A 21,562-nucleotide genomic window follows, 5' to 3' on the forward strand; every position below is an offset into this window, starting at 1 on the left:
TTAACAAATGCATCTGTTGACATGCATTTCAGTCAGGGCTTTATAAAAAGTTTATATTTTGGTGCAGAAAAAATGTTATTTGTTCTCTCCAATTTCATTTCCACATCTGAACTTGGGAGAATGATAAATTCAATGATATATTATTAAAGTCAAAAGATCTAATTTCTGAGGTGTTGAAATTGTTTTAACATATATAGGTCTTATTAGATAATATTTATAGAAGTCTTATAACATAATGAAATGAAATGGTACATACTGATGGAGGAACAACAAATACTATCTTCATGATAATTACTTAAGATGTACCAGACATAAGAGGGCGGTACCATAAAAGGATAGTTATCAATTTTGATGGTGAGGCCATAATTCATCCTCAGATATTTCCTGCCTAATATGAAAAATAAAGATGCTTTTCTTGAGATTCAGAGTACACTAGTTTCAACAGTATACCTTCTTTCTCTTTCAATAGTATCCTTTTTATCATTATAAACTGAGAGTCTCTGGGATTGTCTACTGCTGTGAAATGGCAAAGCAGCTATGGGAATTACTGATTTGAGAACTTGGTCTCTATTTCACTTTGTGAGGACAAAGGTGGCTATGCTATCCCTCTTAGGGGTTGTCAGCCACAAAGGATGCAATCGATAACCATGTGAGTTCAAAAATGTTTTTATTTTAACCAGAATATTTGTAATTAAATGTTTCAATTGAAACATAATCTAGATCCAATAAATCATGTTTTCAGAATGTTATTAAACTCCATTTCTTTAGGGACCAAAAAGAAATTTATTTTGAGGATGAAAATTTATAATACTTTTCTATGCCTTGAAAATAGCAATGTTTAGAAAAATTAAGGCTTAGAAAAAGCAATTTGGTAAGGCATTTTCTTTTTTCTTACTGAAACTTTAACTTAAAATGCCCAGAAAATCAAAACAAATACAAAATAACAGCCGCACTTTAGTTGTGTTCGTGCATACATCTATTCTCTTAGAACCTAATTAGGAATTAGGTGCTTTGATTTGACCCTTTGAATTGAATTAACCGGCTCAACACCTAGTATTAATGCACGCATTTTTCTCTTCACACAGAGCAGTACTGAGGAACATTAGAGGACAGGTAGAAAGCCATATAACAATAGTATAAAAATGAAGTCAGTGGAGAGAAAAGTCAAGGAGAAAAAGATGCAAATAGGAATTGTGAGAAATAGAATAATAATTATAGAATAAGGTATAACTTCCTGAAAAAATATAGAAACGCTTAATTTACTTAACTCATCATAAGTCATTCCTCACCATCGGTGAGGTGATGGCGATGACTATGACAGTCTTGCAAACATAGCTATACCTGTAATCTAAGAAACATATTTGTCTTTCAAATCTATACCTCAGAGTATTTTTTAAAATAGTATTGTTTTAAGAAAAGTAAAGCTGTACATTTTAAATGCTTATGCCATATTTTTATTGCTTTTCTCTCTCCCTTATTTGAATTATGCCATTAATATTTTATCATAACTTTTCCTTTTTGAGGGGATCTTTTTTATTGTGTTGGGGGGATACATTGTGGCATTTACAAAAGTTCTTCTAATATATCAAATATATCCTATTGGAATACAACCCCTTCCACCATTCTCCTTTGTCCCTCCTCCCTCCATTTCTGGAATAGTTTCAACGGTCTTGTTTTTCCACTGACATACATTTGCATACAGATATACATTCTTTCTTCCTCCACATTATGTGAGCTAATTGGGACCATCCTAGGCTCTGAATAAGGCATTACCTATCAAGGCATCTGTAACAGCTAAGAGGTGCAAAGTAAAGATAACTATTTTGCTCTATATAAAACAGGACAGAGGACTAGATGTAAAGCTAGAGTTGGAGGACCTAAGATGATGGACTGGAGACATATAGTGCTTTCTTATGTTTACACAAACCTGAAACAAAATCATCAAGTTTTTGGTCCAAGGAGAGTACCATGGTGAAGAAAAGCATGGGAAGGCAACAATAAGCAGCAGACAGAATAGATGAAACCCAGAAATACTGAACTTTAGCTTTCTAAAAGAAACAATGATCTCTAACATAAAGTGATGAGCAAAATAGTATTGAAAAAGAAGAACCCCACTAGTAGGGCTACAAGCAAAAGACTGACCCAAAACGTAAGACTTTGTAGATACACAGATGTTCACCTATGGTCATTCTATGAAAATAAAATCCAAGATGTGAGATCTACATGCAGTATGGCACACAGGCACAGTAGAAAGACTTCAGCTTTTCCTTTCTTTAAAAAAAAAATCAAACCCAGAATATACCCTCCCTTACCTTTGCCTAAGTGGAAAAACTTGGCTTTAGATTTACCAACAGGATCTATTTGAGGGGCAGCAGTAAGTTCTTATATGCAAAGCCAAAAGCAAAAATTACCAGAACAATAGTGATGGAACAACAGTGAGGACACTCTTGGTGGCAGCAGAAGCAGATCTGCAACATAAACTCTTTTAGCTTCAATAGAGAAAGGAAAAGTCTGTGCTAAGACAGAATTGTGAAGCTGAGGTAAATGGAATTGATTAGAGCCCTTTCCCTCTCCCAGCTAGTTCAAGCTCTTTTGTATTCACTTCTTTGTACATGTCCAAAGAGCCACAGAGATGAGTGGATAGCTGCTCAGGAATTTATTTCCCATTATAAACCATCACAGAGACATCCAAACTGGGGTATTTTCTCCTCACCTACAGGGGTAGGTTTAGGGTAGCCATTTACTTCAGCAGGCCAAATTACAGGCAAACACCTGCCTTCATTCATCTCAGAAGAGAGGGCAAGACAGTGGTCAGATCCTTAACAGTTTTTACTACTCTAACTTCTTATCAATTCAGAGAGAGACAACAAAGAAATAAAGCCTCCCTCTCCAATGAAACTGAAAAGACAAGCATTGGATATAGAAATCCTCTGTCTTTCCCTCATCAAGGAAGAAATATCAGTTGGTATTTACTTATTTTATTTCTTACTTTTGTGTAATGATAGTTGTTGGGTTGTTATAGTGGATTTGTTCTTCTCTGTCTCTCTCTGTCTCTTTTTGGTTTTTTGCAGCACTGTGGATTGAACTTTGTGAAGAGATTTTTCAAGAAGGGGTCTCGCAGGACTATTTGCTTGGGCTGGCTTCAAACAAGACCCTCATTACAGATGTGAGCCACCAGCACCTGACTCTTTTTTCTCTTTTGACCATTTTTTTTCCTATAACCATTTTCCCCTGTTCCCTCACCATCTTCCTAGTTTTTACAATACTGTAACAAGTACCCAGAAGGTACTTTTGCTGAAAAGCAATAACTCCATATTTGGGCCTACTAATGAACTGAAAACAGGATAAAAGCTTGGCATCCTATTCAGATCAACTCTGACTACCACCTTTGACCACCAGAACACACCTGTGACTGCCCCAGTTTCTTCCTCCATTTAAACCTAAAGCAAACATCTGTACATGGAGGATGGGTTGTAATGCATACCTGTGTGTTCATGCTATGTTATTTAATTCTTGCTCTGACCTCCATCATTATTTGTCTCATTATTTAGTGTGATTGGATAAGAGCCAGACATAGCATATGAAACACTGCAGTTGGGCCTGGGGTCTATAACCCCTGTAACAGATTCGGTGACCACAAAAGCATAAAATATTACCTTTAAGTATTAGCTGACCTTAGATAGAGAGGAAAGACAGAATAGTTCAGCTCAGCTGTTGGAATTGCTTTTATTCCAGTTGACTTCTTTCTTATCTTTCCAATTAGACCAGTATTGGTAACTTTTTAACATCATTTGGTAAAGCAGAAGAATGAGCATTTGTGCCCTGTAGTCCCTGAAGTCAGACCCTTGATAATTCCATCCTCATTGGTACACACTGGGCTTTCCTCTCCTTTTTTTCTGTTGTCTGGAGACTCTTCTGAACTCATTTGAGGTTCCTCTGAACTAATTTGTGTTTTTGTTGTTTGTAGCAGAAATTTGGTTTCTGTATTTGCATTGTCAATTAGCAGGGAGTGAATATAAGGTACACAGAGAGATCAGAGTGTTTGTGTTTGAGAAGAACTCTCCTGTGATGTGCTTATGAAAAGTCAAGACTACCATGGCCAAAGTTGAGGAAGTCTCCCACCATTACATCCTGAATCTTGATTCTACCAGTCTGGAAAGATTCCACACAAGAATCTTTGTCTGACCCCACAAAAGAGAGGCATCTGTTGGCACTATTTTGAGGGTGGCAGACTCAGGTTATACATTCTGGAATAGGGAGTTTGACCTTGTTTGTTTTGGGGAGAAATTGTGTCTCCTCTGAATGCTGTTAAAAGATTCCAACTTGTTTATCTCAGTTCTGGAAGGGAATTCCCATTTGCTTGTTTATTATTTGTTTGTTTGTTTGTTGTGTGTGTTTGTATAAACCTATAAGGAAAAAGAAAACAGGATACCTAACTAGGCTTTGGCCTCCATGCCAGTACCTGGACTGAAGGTTACTCTGAGTGTCCTCCTGCCCAACCAGGAATGAAGACAATCAGACAACATTTCCATCCTTAGATCAGACTTGTGCTGCTGTGTCAGCTAGTCAGTTTGTCTATGTGAATTCCCCAGAACTGTATGTGAGGGGTGGGAAACCCACTGTGGCTATCATTGAGGCCAGAGGGACTGCAAACCTCCTCCTGCAATGGTGCAATTGTATAGGCAATGCCTCTGCCATGATGGCAGGAACTGTATCCATTTGGGCTCAGCTGGGTTGTGCTCCTGCCCTCCACCCTACGCCTTTGTGCCCTTTTGCCTATAATGAAGACAAGGAAAGTGAAAATGAAAGATGGTCTTAACAGCACCCAACAGGTCAATTCAGCACCAGGAATATGGAAAAAAAAAAAGACTTGGAGGTTTAATGAGCTCTGCTGTGATTTGTATAAGATTGAAAAGAGCCCTTAGCCCATCTTGTTAGCCTCTAGGGAGAACTGCATATAAACCTGTGGCTGAAAGTCTTATATAAGAGTACACTATAAATTGTTTATATGTAGCATTTTTCTTCATTAAACTATTAAGCACTGGGTAAAAACATATGTCTCTGGAATTACAGAACAAAAATTTGACAATCTATTGTGGCTATTTTTTACTTTTGATCTCATTTTTATGGCACTTAAGTCTGGCCATTACTAATTTAAAACTTTATTTTTTTGCGTATGTATATGTACTTGTGGGCACATACATATGTTTTTGGATGAGGAAGCATTTTGTAGAGAAAGGTTTGTCTTAAATGATTGCTCCAACATGGAAAAGGTATAGGACTAACACCAGAAGGCTCATAAATGTCACAAGGTATACGAACAGGTCTTGAGAAGTATAAAAAGAACATAGCTTAAGAAAAATTTGCGTGTGAAGTTGTTGACTGTAATTTAAAATTTACTTAAAGAACTTTCTAAGATCATGTTTTAATGTATTCATGGAAAACTAGAACCTAATTTTCTACGTCTATAGCAACAAGGCTATCTTGAGAATACTGTTCTGTTTTGGTAATGGTTACAAGAAACGGGCTTGAAGGAAAGATTTTGTATTATTTCAAGGTAATTAACTGCTTGTCAAACTTTTGACAGCTTAAGACCTGAACCTTAACTCAATCAGAGTTCATATAACTATAATTTCAGGTCAGATTTATGTAAATGACCACTGTATAACTGAGTTGAAACAAACAATCATGATTTTAAGTGTTTCTGATGCATTCAGTGCCCTATATGTCAGTGGCTAGAAGAACGTAGGGCTGTGTGTCTAAATTTTATCTAACTGTTGCACAAATACTGCAGAGTTAAAAATGTGCATGTTCAGTACATGAAAAATGACCATTTAAGACTCTTTTATCCAAAATACATCTAAATCTTCAACCTATAAAATGGTTAATATATCGTGTGTGATATTTCTGTTATTTTTAATCCATACCATCCAGATGTGAAAAAAAAAAAAACCTGCCATTTGGGCAGTTATCCTTTTAAAAATCTAGCCTATATCTTTTTGTTTTATCTGAATGAACATTATTGTATCATATGAAATATCTTTGAAGGTTAGGAAATAAAACTATTTGGAGTTTCTAGCAGTGCTTTCCTATCTTATAAGATGTAAAGTTTTGATATTTGTCACCTATTGTTTTACCTAGCTGAGGATTCAAAATTTAACACCAAATAAAAAAACTAAATAAATATGTACATATGACATCTGTGTAGAAGGTTCTCTCTCCTCTATATATTAAGCAAATTTATGTCCCCAAATACAGAAGCCTTCTAGAATAAAAAGCTTAGGAGACTACCTTAACACTACTACATCCTTCAGATTAAGGTAGTGATGTTAACCTTTTTTTTTTAATTCATTTATTCACATGTGCATACATTGTTTGGGTCATTCTCTCCTCTGCCCCTTGCCTCTACCTTCTCCCCTCCTTCCCCCTTGTTTCCAGGCAGAACCTGTTCTGCGCTTTTCTCCAGTTCCATTAAAGAGTAGAAATAAGCAATAATAAGAAAGACATAGTATTTTTGCTAGATGAGATAAGGACAGATATACAGAGATATTCCTAGCATTGCTTTCATGCACAAATGTGTCACAACCTGGTTGATTCATCTCGAACTGATCTTTACACTGGTTCCTGACCCCCTCCTCATGTTGTCTTCTGTCACTTTAAGGTTTCTGTATAACCTTTTGATGGCTGCGTCCCTGTCCTAATTGTAAGGAGAGGTTGACGGTCCTTGTACATTGCTGCCAATCATGATTACTACCCTAAAAAACTGTATGCAAAGGAAACAACTAGACTCTCCTGTCAATTTCTAAGCTGTTTTTCAAAATTTTAAAGAAGGCTATGCTAACTTATTTTTGGTCATCTGCAATTTGGTCCTTCTCTGGTGAATTTGCACTCAGCCTCAGAGAAGAAAGACCTTACGGAGGAGAAAAATCTTACAAGTACCTATTTGTCAAATAAGTTTGCTTTAAGAATATTTTTGTTAGTTTAATTTTGTACTTTCCTTGCTAAACTTTGTAACTATTATCTGTGTACATTCTGTAGAAGTATAACTTCTAACAATAACAACCTGAGCAGCATTTTTGAAATAGTAAGACTTGACCTATAAAACATACAGAAATAAACTTAAGAATGGACTCCAGGTAAGCCAAGTCTAAAAGCCAGTCTTTTTAAATATCTTAGCTGCTTGAACTATTTTGAAAGGGACATATGACCATTGACTCTCACATGATCTATCTGTCACTTCCTCTCCATGAGATCAGATCAAATCATCTGGGACACAGCTTGTTCTGGTGATGAGGGACCATTAAAGTTAAACCACTCATGCTAATTGGTGAATATCTTCAGAGAACATTGTTCAGAGACAAATAGTTTGGAGAAAAACTGCTAAGAAAAGAACAAAATTTGTCAGAATCTAAATGGAATCACCAAACTTAACAAAAATAACTAAATCCAAAAGGTCGTGAAGAAAGGTCTCTCTGAGACCAGGTGATTGTTGTCAAAGTCCTTCTGATCACATCTAACAGAAGACAAAGTCATACTTTTGGCCAAAGACTTCTATTTAAATACAGGCAAAAGTGACTCTTTCTGCTGACTCCAAATATATCTTTATAATTTTCTGTGTTCATGGAGTTGTTTAGAAGAGGATCTACTTCATAGTTTCATTGTATGTCTTATGATTTTTACTTCCTCTTGCATTTTGCATTATAATGATATTTCTAGTTTGTGCTTGAATGATTGATTCCTTTGACTTATGTGCATCTGAGATTACAATTTGTCCTGCACAGCCAAAGCAATCCTGAGGGGAAACAAAAGCAATGCTGGAGTTATCACAATAACAGGTTTCAAATTATACTCCAAAACCATAACAAAGACCACATCATACTGGCATAAAAATAGACACATAGACCAAAATGGAGTGGAATAGAAACAAACCTACATAGCTATAACCATGTTTCTTGATAAAAATGCCAAAAACCTATGTTGGAGCACAAACAGCCTCTTCAACAAATTGTCCTTTGAAAACATGTAGAAGAGTGAAACTTAACATCTGTCCCTCACTTTGTATAAATGTCAATTCAAAATGAATCAAAGTTCTAATATAAGACCTGAAACCATGAAAATACTAGAAGATAATAAAGGGTAAACACTTCAAGGTATTTCCTGAATAGCACTCCATTAGGTGAGGCTATAAGAAAGAGTAAGATTGATCAATGGAGTGTAGGTTCACACCTATAATCTTAGTTAATTGGTAGGGTCTGATCAGCAGGATGGCAGGTCAAGGCCACTACACCAAGCTGTGTAGTTTTTTCTTGAGTCCAGGACAAACAGGATTTATGCCTTGAACTTCCTCCACTATAACTTTTCTTACATTGGTGCTATGTAGACTCCAATATAAAAAAATTAGGTAAATCTCTTAAGCCAAACTATTATTACAAATTATAAGTATTATTTTTAGTATTTAGTACCCTTTTTTAAAACCATATACATTCAATTTAGAAGAATTATACTCTGCCAACAATGTTGCATCTGCTTTTTGTCTATTTACTCAATGGGTTATCTTCAAATAAGAAATTTTCTTAATAAAATGATGACTTCTCTTCTACTTGTTTTACCTTTTTCCAAGAAAATCAGTTTGGGGTCCTTTGACTCTTAGTTACCAGCTCTATCAATACCTTAGCACTAAGATCCTTTATTCTGTTTTTCTCTTCCTCTGAATAACATAAATTAAATGTGTGTTTTACAGAGTCAGCACTACGAAGCACAGATTTAGTTTCCTTATAATGCTACCATAGCTCTCCCATTTCTCTTTTATTTTCACATTAAACAGAAGTCTTATTTTTATACACGTTATCTAAACTTCTTTTGCATGACTACATAGTCCTGTTTCGCAGTGACCATATGTTTCACATATTCTAGGGTAGAAACATAAAATTTGTGGACTTCTCTTCTGCATTGCTCAAGAAATCCTTTGATATGTATGCTCCTACAATATCAACTAATATTCAAAACAGGGAGTGTTGAAAATGGGTAGGTAGCAATGTTAGGTGTGATTTGTATCCAGGGAGGTTTAGTAACAATGAGAAATAGACGCGGTAATAAGAAAAGAATGGAAAAGAATGGAAACATCTTTCCATAGGACATCTTGTACATTTTTTGTTATTGCTATCTTTCTTTGTCTTTATTTGAACTGTGATTGAACAATAAGTATTGCATGTTTGATTTTTCTCAGTAACCGGCATCTTACCATGTTTGATATTGGTAGAGACTGGAGATTCTTTCAGTGATGAGTTTGAATACATTACCCTGCCTTGATATTCTTCATGGTTCTGTATTTCACAGAATACAGGTTGAGGCAGACATCAGATTGGTGTCTAAGACTGAAGGCCTTTACCTAGTGTACCACTCTGCAAAAGATATAGTGGCTTCTCAGATCCCTATTCTATTGTTACAAACAATTAGAATAAAAGTTGAATACAAACAATATTGTAGGAGGAAATAGATCCATTTTTCTGGTACAAAACTTGAGACTTTGAATATACAGATTGAATGGGAAAGATAGGATGTGTTTCTCTTACTTATTCCTGCTTTGAGTGTATGTATGTTTTTCAAGTGTTAATATTGACTTAGTTTTGTGTTATGATAACATATATACTTGAGGTAATCAACTTATAATTGAAAAGTTTATTTTCTGTCACAGTTTTGGAGGTTTCCATCCTTCATTCATGAATTGACCTTGCTTCTCTTGGGCCTAGGGTGAGGCAGTCCATCATGGCAGGTACTCATGGCAAAACAAAACTGTTAAACTTATGATGGCCTGAAAGTAAAAAGAAAGAACAGACCAGAGCTCACAATCTCCTCTGAAGGCATGCCTTCAATGACCTAAGACTTCCCACCAATTCTTTCCAGTTAAATATTCTACCACCTCCCAATAACCCAAACTGTTGACTAAACCTTCAACACATGGGACTTTAAGAGATACTTAAGATTCAAACTTTTGCAGGCATTACTATAGTGTTAGAAACAAGAAGACAATTTATTTTGCATGTTTTTCTCTTAATTCTAATTAACACACATTTAGGACACTTGCATTTTCTCCCAATTTCTTATCTTACTTTACAGTTTCATTTTTTTTCATGTTACGTATTTAAGAGATATCCCCAGAAAAGATCATGCGTTAGTTGTAAAGAATCACCTCAATCAAGTTAACATCTGGTATGGTAACCACTAGAACAGGTTCTTATTTAAATATAAATTTAAATTTTAAGTATTTAAAACAAAAAACCTCAGTCACATTAATCACATTTCAAATGATACATGGCTGGCTAGTGGCTTCCATATGTTAGACACAAAAACACAGCAGAAATTTCTATTGGATGCCTAAATTTAGAGCTTAGTGCCTGATTCCAGTGTATGGAATCAGTCAGTACTCTATCTTCTGTTATAAAGTATATATTTCCTAATTATTTAAAAACCTCAGTGCCCAAGTTTCTATTGTAGTAAAATGTGTATAGTATGTTACCAAATTAAATTTTTGTAGGAACAAATATGAAAATTTTTCCTGGAGACATGGCTCAAGTGGTAAAGTGCCTTACTAAAAAGTGTGAGGACTGAGTTCAAATCCCAATACCACCCCCAAGAAAAGGAAATCGCTAGGACCAACCATGGCACTGAATTAAACCTCAATGAAAATTTAGCTAACATGATTAAAAATGCAAAAAAACCCAATATCTGTAAATGTAAAACTATAACTTCAAGAGACATATTTTAGGAAAGCAGCTTGTCAAAATGTCTTAATCTCTATCTTTGTTTTTACTTACAAGTGCTGATAGATTTGTTTCATTTAATGTATGTTTTGACCATAATATTTTTAGGTGGATGTGATTTTTATAGTTTTAATTTCCCCTCTAAACTTCAGCCAACTTTCATATGAGTAGCTAAAAATGATAAGCAATAAATTCCAGAATAAATATTTAATAAGAAAAATATTGAAATTTCTACTTCATGACATGGCATAGACCTACAGTAAAAAAGGGATCTATTATGTGAGTTCTAAATGGGAACAATGCAGACAAAAGTTAAAACATCATGTGAAAGGTTTTTTTCTAAAATGAAATTCATCAGTGTTACTTAGGTCACATTTTTGGTTCAGTACCTTGAAATGTACTAAATGCACTCCAACTTTTATTTAACTATCAATCAATTCCTTCTTCGAAAACTGTGGAATAGAGGAAGCAATGGAAAGAAGTTATCTTACATGACAGTCCAATAACATAGATGTAGGAGGTGCTGGTTTTCTTAATTAGAGTAAATTGCAAAACAGATTTCAATAAATACATGCCAAACATGGCTACAATGAAATGAAAATAAAAACATAAATAGTGACTGATTTGTGTCTTTGGGGCCTTAAGTACAAAGAAGGGAAACAAAATGTGTAGCAGCTTTCCCCAAAAGCTGGTAAATTAGCCCTGACTTGAGAGTTGGTGATCTTGGAGGGAAAAAAAGAGAGAAAGCAACAACCAAAAAGGAACAAACAAAATGCAAACCAAACATGAAAAGAAATTTAAATTAGACAAGACCATATTAGAAGAATGCCTCAACATTGTTCGGACAGTAAATGGTTTCATTAATCACTAAGGAAACAATACTAAGCATTTCACCAGGAAATCAAAGATGGGTCATGAGAAAGATCAAGAAACCATTCAGGAAGAGGAACTGCACGCAGTGCAATATGAAGAAATTAAGCATCATGTCAGACAATGTAAAAAGTGTCTGAAAAGTTAAAATGAGATTGAATCTTAGAAAATGTGTGAAATTTACACATTTGAACATTTATGTAAACCCTCTAAAGCCTTTGAAGACTTTCAAGTATGAACATGATTGTATCATGCCAGACTTTTAGGAAAATCATATTTAGGAAAAGTGTGGATGGTAGAGTAGAAACAACACAGGCAGAAAATTCTTTTGGTCACATTGCGTTAATCCAGAATATGAGAGCTAAGACTGGGATGATGGCTATGAGAAATGAAAGGTGAAAATGTACTATTAGAATTTTGTACTTCATTAAATATTGGTAATGGAAAATGATCATTTGTCTAAGAAATCCCTTTATGAATTTTCCATCACATAGCCAATATTCCCTAATAAGAAAGATTCAGTATATATAAAAAACTCAAATAACAAAAATAAATTTTAAAAAGCCGGAAAGCTCTTAGTACATTTTTGGAAACTCATAGGCAATAACTAATTCCTAAAATCATTGAGGGGTAATTGGGTCCTGAATAACTTATCATGTCTGAGTATTTCATTTTGACTCTTTAGTAATCTCGCATTCATTTACCTGCCAAAATCTTTGTTCTTGTTTTTTTCCTTTGTTTGTTTATTTTTTGATGCAATGCCTCAACATGTTGACCAGACTGTTTTTAAATTCATGATCCTCACACCTCAGCCTCCAGAGTCCTAGAATACCACCTCATCCAGCCACATATGCTAAGTTTCATCAGGGTTGGTTTTCCTTCCTGAAGAAATATTGATTTCCATGTTACTGAAGCAAATGGCCATATTTCAATCTTCAAATTATTGAATTTTATTTCTTATTTGTCAGAACTGAATTCTTCAACCTCTATTTTGGTTCTGAGATTTAATGATGTCTGGTTCTTCAAGGACATTCACTGCTTTCTGACTGTTATTATGTTTGGGACAGAAAAAAATAAATTGAAAAATACTTGAATATATTTTTTAACAATTATTACTTGAATTTATATTGTTGTGGCTTCTGTTTTTTGATTCATACATAGTATCAATAGATATACTACTTTGAGTTACAAATCACTCTGGTGGTCCCTTAAATATTAATGTACAATGTTTGTATGAATAAGCTCATATAGCTATAATTTTCCTTATCCAAGGAAGAAATTCATATTGAAATAATAAATAGATATACCAGCTTCAATACAGAAATCTGCTATTTCAAGATCTTGCTTGACCTCCTACAACATGTGTTTGTAAATCCCTTAATGCAGGTTTGTTTTTCATAAGACTTTCCATTCCAATAAGAACAGCTGGTGAAATTAAGAGTACTGTCCTAAATTTCAATTAGAAGCCATTGGTGTAAAGCTATTTTCAGGATCATTTGCTTGGCTGTGGAATAAACTCTGTTTAATTAGAAATGCTTTCTTACTTTGCTAATGTTCACATCACGGATGGATATAATCATAGTTCTAATGGGTAAAATGTATATAGGATTTTTTATTAATTTGCTTCATACAACTTTGTGCATCAGTAATGTTGATGGTGTTATTAATTGGGATATAAGCCTAGTTTTACATTTATAATTCTTTGTTTACTTATTTAATATTTGCAGAGGGGAGTTGTTTTGTTTTAATTTTCATTTTAAGAAAATATTTTGTTAGGTTTGTAAAAGATTTCAGAGATAAAATATACTGCGAACTCTGGTCCTCTCATCCAACACAATCAACACATAAAGTCATCAGAGAGTATAAGAATTAGTAAATATGAATTAGGTCTGCCAATTGGCAATGCTACATGAAGATAGATCCTATGCTAAAAATCAGGAAGTCTCTGGTTTTTGTCTTTTTCAATACCAGAAAAAAGGCAACTTTGATATGAAAGTTGAATTTTATTTTCTCATTTGTCATTACTGAATTTGTCACCCTCTGTTTTGCCTCTGAGACTCAATGATGTCTGTTCCCTCAAGGACACTCACTGCTTTCTGCCTGTGGGTCCTCCTCTCTTTTGCTCACTGTTCCTTTCTAACTCAACTTCCGTGTTTTGACTTTTTCCAGGCAGTCTCCCAAGCCCACATTTTCCAGTTGTACAACAATCTCCTAAATAATTTCACCCATTCTGTGTGTTAAATTGTGTCCATAGTTGACATTATTAGATCCAGATAACCTTCTTTCCAAGGTGCAGACCCATAAACACACACATACATGTACCACACAATGCAATAGTAAACACTTGATTTTCTTGATATTTACTGTTCATTTCACAAGCTGACTTTACCACATTACTACAAGCAGTGCCAGAAGAACATTTCTGGATGCAATCAATGCTGTAGCAAAGAGAACGATGCCCTGCATTCTGTGTCCCCACTTAATCCAGGGACTTGAAAATCTGGCTTTGTTGAGACTTCTAGTTCCAGAAATATGAAGTAGACAATCTTTCTTCTATTATTTTTTGCTTAAAACAGCTAAAAAACCTGGGCTTTGTATATAAAACAATCATAAGAGAGAAAAGGGACACTAGAGAACCTGAGTTCCCAGGTAATACATGATGACAAATTTCTTCATTTATTCCCAACTTGAAACTGCAGACTATAGCAACCCAGAGACACGAATCAATGCATGGGGGGAAAACAGAAAGAAAAAAAATAAAAGATTCAATAAAACCTTATTATTTCCAGCCAAATGTTCAGGATAAAAAGAAGCTGTAATAACACTGAGAATTCTCAGGCAATAAACACTCTCTTCCAGCCAAACGTCACAAAACAATGATGATCTCATCCCCAACCATACCAGCAAATGCCAAGTGAGAAGCCTTACGATTTAATGAGGCACATCAACTTCCCTGCTGTGCTGGTGTCACAAAAGGCCAAGTAGGAAGGTAGAGCAGTTACTTCCCTTGCCTCTAACAAGTCCAGGTCCTCCACAATATTAGTGGAAACTACAGGGTAATCCGGACCTACATTCCCCACCTGAGAATACTGACCTTACTCTGTGCTCCTTGCGTCTGGTGTGGTATGAGGAGAAACTTAGTTCACTGTAGGGACTTTCACTATTGCTCAACAAGACAAGGTCTACCACGTGTCTGTGCAGACTATGTGAGGGCCAGAACTCCCACTACAGCATTGATGGGAGACCAGGAAGTGGTCATGTAAGGAACCTGGAATTCTCCTCCAACTGTAAGAGCAAGGCAGAGCAAGGCTACTCTCCTGTGAAGGAAGAGTATAATGTAGCATGTAGAAATAGATGTTTTGTGAATACTTATTGGAGGGAAGGATGAAGAACAGAGAGTGATTGAAAATGAAAAGAAGAAACCACATATTTACACAGTTGTGGAGATGGCAGAAATACCTGTTTAATAATATCTGGCTGGTAATATTTGTCAAAAGAAGGTATGTGCCTTTCACAGACAGACAATCTCAATATTAAATCAGTGCTGGGCGAACTTGAATCTCATAATATAAATAATGTATATAGTGACAAACTTTCCTTGTTGTCATGAAGATTACAGATAGCATTTCCAAAGAAGCTAGCACAGTATTTGCAATATAGTGTAATGTAGTATTACATATAAAATGTGTATACTGTTTAATTCTAATGATATTGTTGCATCATCTTTCTTTCCCTCTCTCCACTGATTAGAATGAGCAGATACTGTCTTTGTTTCATTTGTGTGAGATTGAAAGGAACATTAGTAAAAGAAAAGAACATGTGCTGTGTTCACCATGCACAAATCCAGAGTCATTTTTTCTTATGCTCCATTATTCCTATATCCAATTCTGAATTCACTGTTTGAATTCAGCTTTGATTTGTTAGTATGCCTAGGTTTAATGCCCTAAAAACATCTTTCTCTTAATATCTTCTATTACAATTATGCTTTTCTCCTGTCCACCTAGCCTACTGTGTTTATTGCAGAGTGAAGTGCTTGAATCATGGATCGAAATGTACCAGTTTGATGACTTTGGTCCACATATTTTATCTTGTTATCTCAGATTTCTTACTAGTGAAAAGATGATGATGATACCAGTATAAAAATGTTATGAGCAAAGTTCATAACCTAGTAGCAAAATAACAAGTGGAAACTATAAGTTGGAGTGACATATTCCAATATCATCAATATCATTCTGAATCACACTGCTCTGTTACACCATTGCTCTGCATTCTTAGTCTTTCATCATAATGGACTCTTCCATTGTTACAGCAATGTATGTAAGCATGCAATCATGTGAGTGTGAAATAAAGGGGTGAATGAGAAAGAGAGGGAGAAAGAGAAAGGAAGGAGAACAAGAATGGCAGAAAAGACTGAGAAATTTTCTTCCTTTAGACATATAAACTAAGTACCTCCCTTCTTTGTAAAATTAAATTTTTGTTTTAAATTGTACAATAAGTTCCATATATCACTACAGACTCATTATCACTTGTTTAATATTATAAAATTTAGAAGGATATAATAAAAATGATTATATACACTTTCTATAATTGCAAAAGCTGATAAAAATGCTGATGGAATTCATTGATGAAAAGAATATGCAACCATTGGCAAACTAACACCATCATAGGGTTTAGTAATTGACTTCCAGGACAGTGTGAACATTAATTTTTGTTTTTCATCTAAAAAATGTTTCTTGGGAAAAAAGAACCCTCAAACCCTGTTGTTAGGAATGTAGATTAGTACAACCACTATTGACAATAGTGTGAGTATCCTCAAAAATCTAAAAATAGAACTACCATATGATTTAGCAATGCCACTCCTAGGCATATACCCAAAGGAATGTAAATCAGGTTACAACAAAGACACCTGCACATCCATGTTTATTGCAGCATTATTCACAACAGCCAAACTTTAGAAACAGCCAGGATGTTTAACAACTGATGAATGGATTAAGAAAATGTAGTATTTCTATAAAAGGAAATTGTATTCAGCCATAAAGAAGAATGAAATTTTGTCATTTGCAGGTAAATGGGTAAAACTGGAGAACATTATCTTAATTTAGCCAGGTTCAGAAAGCCAAAAGCTTCATGATTTCTCTCATATGTAGAATACATTCCCAATTCAAATACATGCAATATCATATATGCATATAAATATATACAGAACATGTACCCAAAAGTGGGAAAGTGGGACTGGTTGAGGAGACTTAGGGAGAAAGAAATGAGGGAAAGAAAGATAGTGAACTATTAAGAAATATATTACATCTGTGGAGGAATCAGACTAAAGAAACACTGAGAACTGTTGAACAACACAGAATTGGGGGGAAAGGGTAAGGAAGTTCAGTGGAGAGGGGTTTGATTGACTTAAGCACCATACATTTACTGGTAAAATACCAAGGCAAAAATCTCACTGAACAAGGAACAGAAACCTAAGCAATGAAGGGCAAGAATGTAAAACAGGTCATGCTAACAGGAGGGCACTAATGGGGGAGGTAAATGAAGAAAGGAAAAAAAGGTGAATAGATAAATATCGTTGATGTGCTTTCTTTACATGTATGAATATGAAACATTCAAAGCTGTGATGAAATCACCATAAGAAGAGGTCAAAAGTAAAAAGTAGAATAATGGAGGGATGTACCAATTTGGGGTATAATACATACATACACACACACACACACTCACACACACATACACACTCACACACACATATATAAAACTATCTGTATAACTATCATAGACAAAAATGCTTTTTAAAAGAAAGTGAAGGACAAGAAATTAAAGCAAGCCTTGGGTTGGTACAGTGAGCAGGCATAAAGAAAGAGTGAAGGAGGGCAAATATGGTAGAAATACTATTGCATTCATATATAAAAATGGACCAACAAGACCTGTTGAAACTGTTCTAAGAAACGAGGCAGAGAGGATAAAGGCAAAAGATGCAGTGGGGAAGTCTAAGATACAGTGTAAACACTTTTGTAACTGTCACAATGTACCCATGGTATAACTATAATATGATACCAAAATTTTTTTTAGATGTTTGCATTAATGTCACAATTGATGCTCCTCACAGGTATGAGAGGGTCAGAAGGAAAGTTCTGTGCTGCTGTTGTTTAGAATAAGCAACTGAAGTATACTAAATCTTGATTCCTACCAGGCATACCGAGTGCATAAATCCATTTAAAGCTGTGGTTTGAAGATATTTGGCAAGCTACATTTTTCTGCCTTTTTTATACCTTTGTTTTATTATTATTTTAATGGTGGTACATTGTGACATCTACAAAATTTCTTACAATTTATCATAGTTAAACTCACTCACTCCATCATTCTCCCTTATCTCCCATACCCCCATTACTGGAATAGTTTCAACAAGTCTCACTTTCCACCTCACTTTTACACATTTATACCAGTGTACAGAATATTTTCACCATATTCACCCTTCATATTCCGTATATCCTCCCACCTATCCCCCCAGACAGGACATGTTTTCCTTTTCTGTTCTGTATATGTAAAGAAAAATGTCATTTTTGTTTGTTTAAGATAGCTATATAGGTTGTTTCATTGTGACATTTTCATATATGTATGTATTATAATCTGAATTGGTTCATCCTCTCTATTTTTCTCCTTTCTACCTTTGTCCATTTGTTGTGTGACTTCAACAAGATTAAGAGATCTACAATCATTCTTGTATAGGAAGTACATCAACTATATTCCCCTACATTCCTTCCTTCCTTTACTCTCCTCTCTAGTTGGGTTGTTTCAATAAGCTTTATAATCTTTATTACACTTCTATCCCAGTGTTCATAGAAGTACATTTTGGCAAATCATCTTAAACATTTAATGAGCAGGTTTTAAAATTTCATTAGAAAATCAGAGTGTCCAAAAGCTTTTAATTTTCAGTATTAAAATGTTTATGTTCTATTTAAATGAACAAAAACGGTTTGCAAGCTAGTTGATATGTGATATTTAATGTTTACACATGCACATACACACATACATATGGTAGAAAATATTTGAGCTCTCATAATTGCTTCCCAAATTCTACTACATTTTTCAAAATTATTTCTATATACTTGTTTTTTTTTATTACCTTGATTGTAAATAGTGTTTCAATTATCATGGGCAAATGAGAAAAAAAACATATTATATATTACAAACAATGTGTAATGTCATATGCAATCCAGTTCAATAACAAGTTACTTCAAAATAAGCTAACCCAAGTGCAAGAGAGTTCCAGAAATGAGGTAGAATTGGTTCATAAAACAACATAGGAAGCACAGATATTCCAATTATCTCTGTAATACTCAATATATCATAGTCATGTTGCAAGTAGTGATTTTCAAAAAGTTGTATTTTATCTATTAAATGAATGTTATGACTTTTTTACATCTGTTTTTACATTTGTTGGTATTCATGTTATGATATACTAAAAATATTTGTCAGCACCAAAGATCTTATACTTCCCTGTGGTTTTAACTTGAGTTTCTCATAGGCCTTTTGAAGTAGGGAACTATCTAGTTAGCAGAGGATGTGAGTGGAAAAGAGAAGATCCTTTTCAGAGGGAGAAGGAAAAATTTAATTTTTTAAAATACAGAATCCACAGAAATTTGAGGACTCAGGAGTTTTTTAAAGAAAATTTGGAATATCAATTCTTGATTGTTTTAATGAGATTGAAGCCCAAGAGTCTAAGGCAGGGTTCAGCACATGTCTTATTTATTTGTTTCATTTTGTTGTTCAGGGTTTTGAACTTACAGCCTTGCACTTGGTAGACAAGCACTCTACTACTTAAGACCTGTCCCCAGCACTGCCAACTTTTTTTGATCAAGAACCAGATAATTAGAGTGTCGGTCATTATATGACATTATATGATGATATGTGTATTTTTTCTTATTTCAACAAGTTACAGTTTCAAATGAAACTGTAAATGATAATTCCTTGTGTAAGGACCATGGAAAACACCTTATTAATCTGATACATATTGTTGACTAATTTACCTTTCCCTGATTCTAGGCATAACAAACGTAATGAATGTAACTTCTACAACTAGTACTATAGCAAAATGTATATTTTTAAAAATCACAATAACACTGGAGGATGACAATGGCTGGACTTGTTCAAAGGCTGGGGGTAAACTAACCAAAATCATGGTGTAGTCCATGCATATAGTAGCTTGTAATATGCAAGTCTTTTTCCCAAAAGGAAGCAATAAAAATGTTATGTTTGGATTAGCCTGGCACTGGTGGCTCAAGCCTGTAATCCTAGTTATGCAGGAGGGAGAAATCAGGAGGATCATAGTTCTAAGCCAGCCTAGGCAAATAGTTTGCAATATTCTATCTCAAACAAACAAACAAACAAACAAAAAGTCCATCAAACAAAGGGCTGGTGGAGTCGCTCAAGTTATAGGCTCTGAGTTCAAGCCCCAGTACCACAGGAAGAAAAATGTTTAGTTTAAGAACTATAAAACTGTAAAGTGTCCATAAAAACTGGCTCACTTCTTCTTATTGTTATACTACCCAACTTTTTAAAATCCAGTTTTAAAAATCAGCACTGGGTCCTATTGTTCTAAGCCAGGAAAATGGCCATGAAAAGCCTGAACTGAAGCTTTTTTTTCCCCTGAACTTTTAGAAAAGAAGCAACAAGAGTACTTTGGTTTGGGCTTAAGTGAGACGCTTTTAATGAGTATTTTAGACTTGAAAAACTCTACATTTAATGTATATCCATGTTCAGAAAGCCTGCCTAAAAGAAGCCAGACCCAAGCCACCCCACTTAACATAAACACATCCCTTTTTTCTTCCAGTTAATATTATTTTACAGAGAAAAAAGAAAGAAAAAGTGAGAGAAAGAGAGACAGAGAGAAGGAGAGAGAGAGAGGAAAGAAGGAAGGAAGGAAAGAAGGAAGGAAGGAAGGAAGGAAGGAAGGAAGGAAGGAAGGAAGGAAGGAAGGAAGGAAGGAAGGAAGGAAGGAAGGAAAGAAAAATCCTAGTCATTTAAAATACCTACTCTACCCAGATAAAACCTTCACAGATATCAGCTGAAGCAATCTAAAGCAAAGTCAGAATTGTGCAGATTTCAATGAAGTCATCAAATAGTGATATAACACAAAGTCAATTATTTACATACTTATCAAGCCCTTTAAATATTGTGTCCTAAGAAACATTAACCTTTGGTTAATGCTGAAGACTTGGATGTTTGATTTAGTTTAACATTTTAGTAGTGCTCTATGATGTGTGGTAATGCTTAATACTATTTCATGTTGAGCTCTTCCTTATCTTACAAATTTGCCCTTTCCCTTCAATGGCATTTTGCTTTAGAGTGTTTTGGTTTAGAGTTTTCACATAAATTAAAATCTTTATCAAATATTAATATGGAGAGAGGCAGCAGTATGCAACATATATAGTCAAGCATCCTCTCCAGGTATTTAGAAATTATTTCCTCCTTCAACAAACATATACCAGAAAGCTCAGTTTGTCCTGTTTAATAATGAGCAGGACAGGTTTGAATCAACAGAACTTTGGCAAGACCTTAATATTTCAAAATTATTTACAGCTACCTCTAGGGGAAAAATCATGTTACTGAGTTATGGCAAATCTATTATCATGAGGTGAAACATCTTAAAAATGCTCCACCATTGCTTCTCAATATAGAAAAAAATGAAAACTATGTATGTTTATCATGCAGCAAATCCCATCTTGCTCCTGAAGCTCCCCTCGTTTCATTCATTAGATGGGGATTTAAAAAGCCCTTTCCATCAACATCCAGCCTTCCTATGAAATGGCACATTAAATATCATGCATCCTTCTTTTTCTTATAGTAAGCTAAATACTGGCTTCAGAGTTTGTGAGACTAGGTGAAAAACATACTAATCTATTTTAGAATATATGTATATTTTGGAAGAACAG

The sequence above is a fragment of the Castor canadensis genome, chromosome 10 (assembly GCF_047511655.1).
Source record: "Castor canadensis chromosome 10, mCasCan1.hap1v2, whole genome shotgun sequence".
Classification (NCBI taxonomy): domain Eukaryota; kingdom Metazoa; phylum Chordata; class Mammalia; order Rodentia; family Castoridae; genus Castor; species Castor canadensis.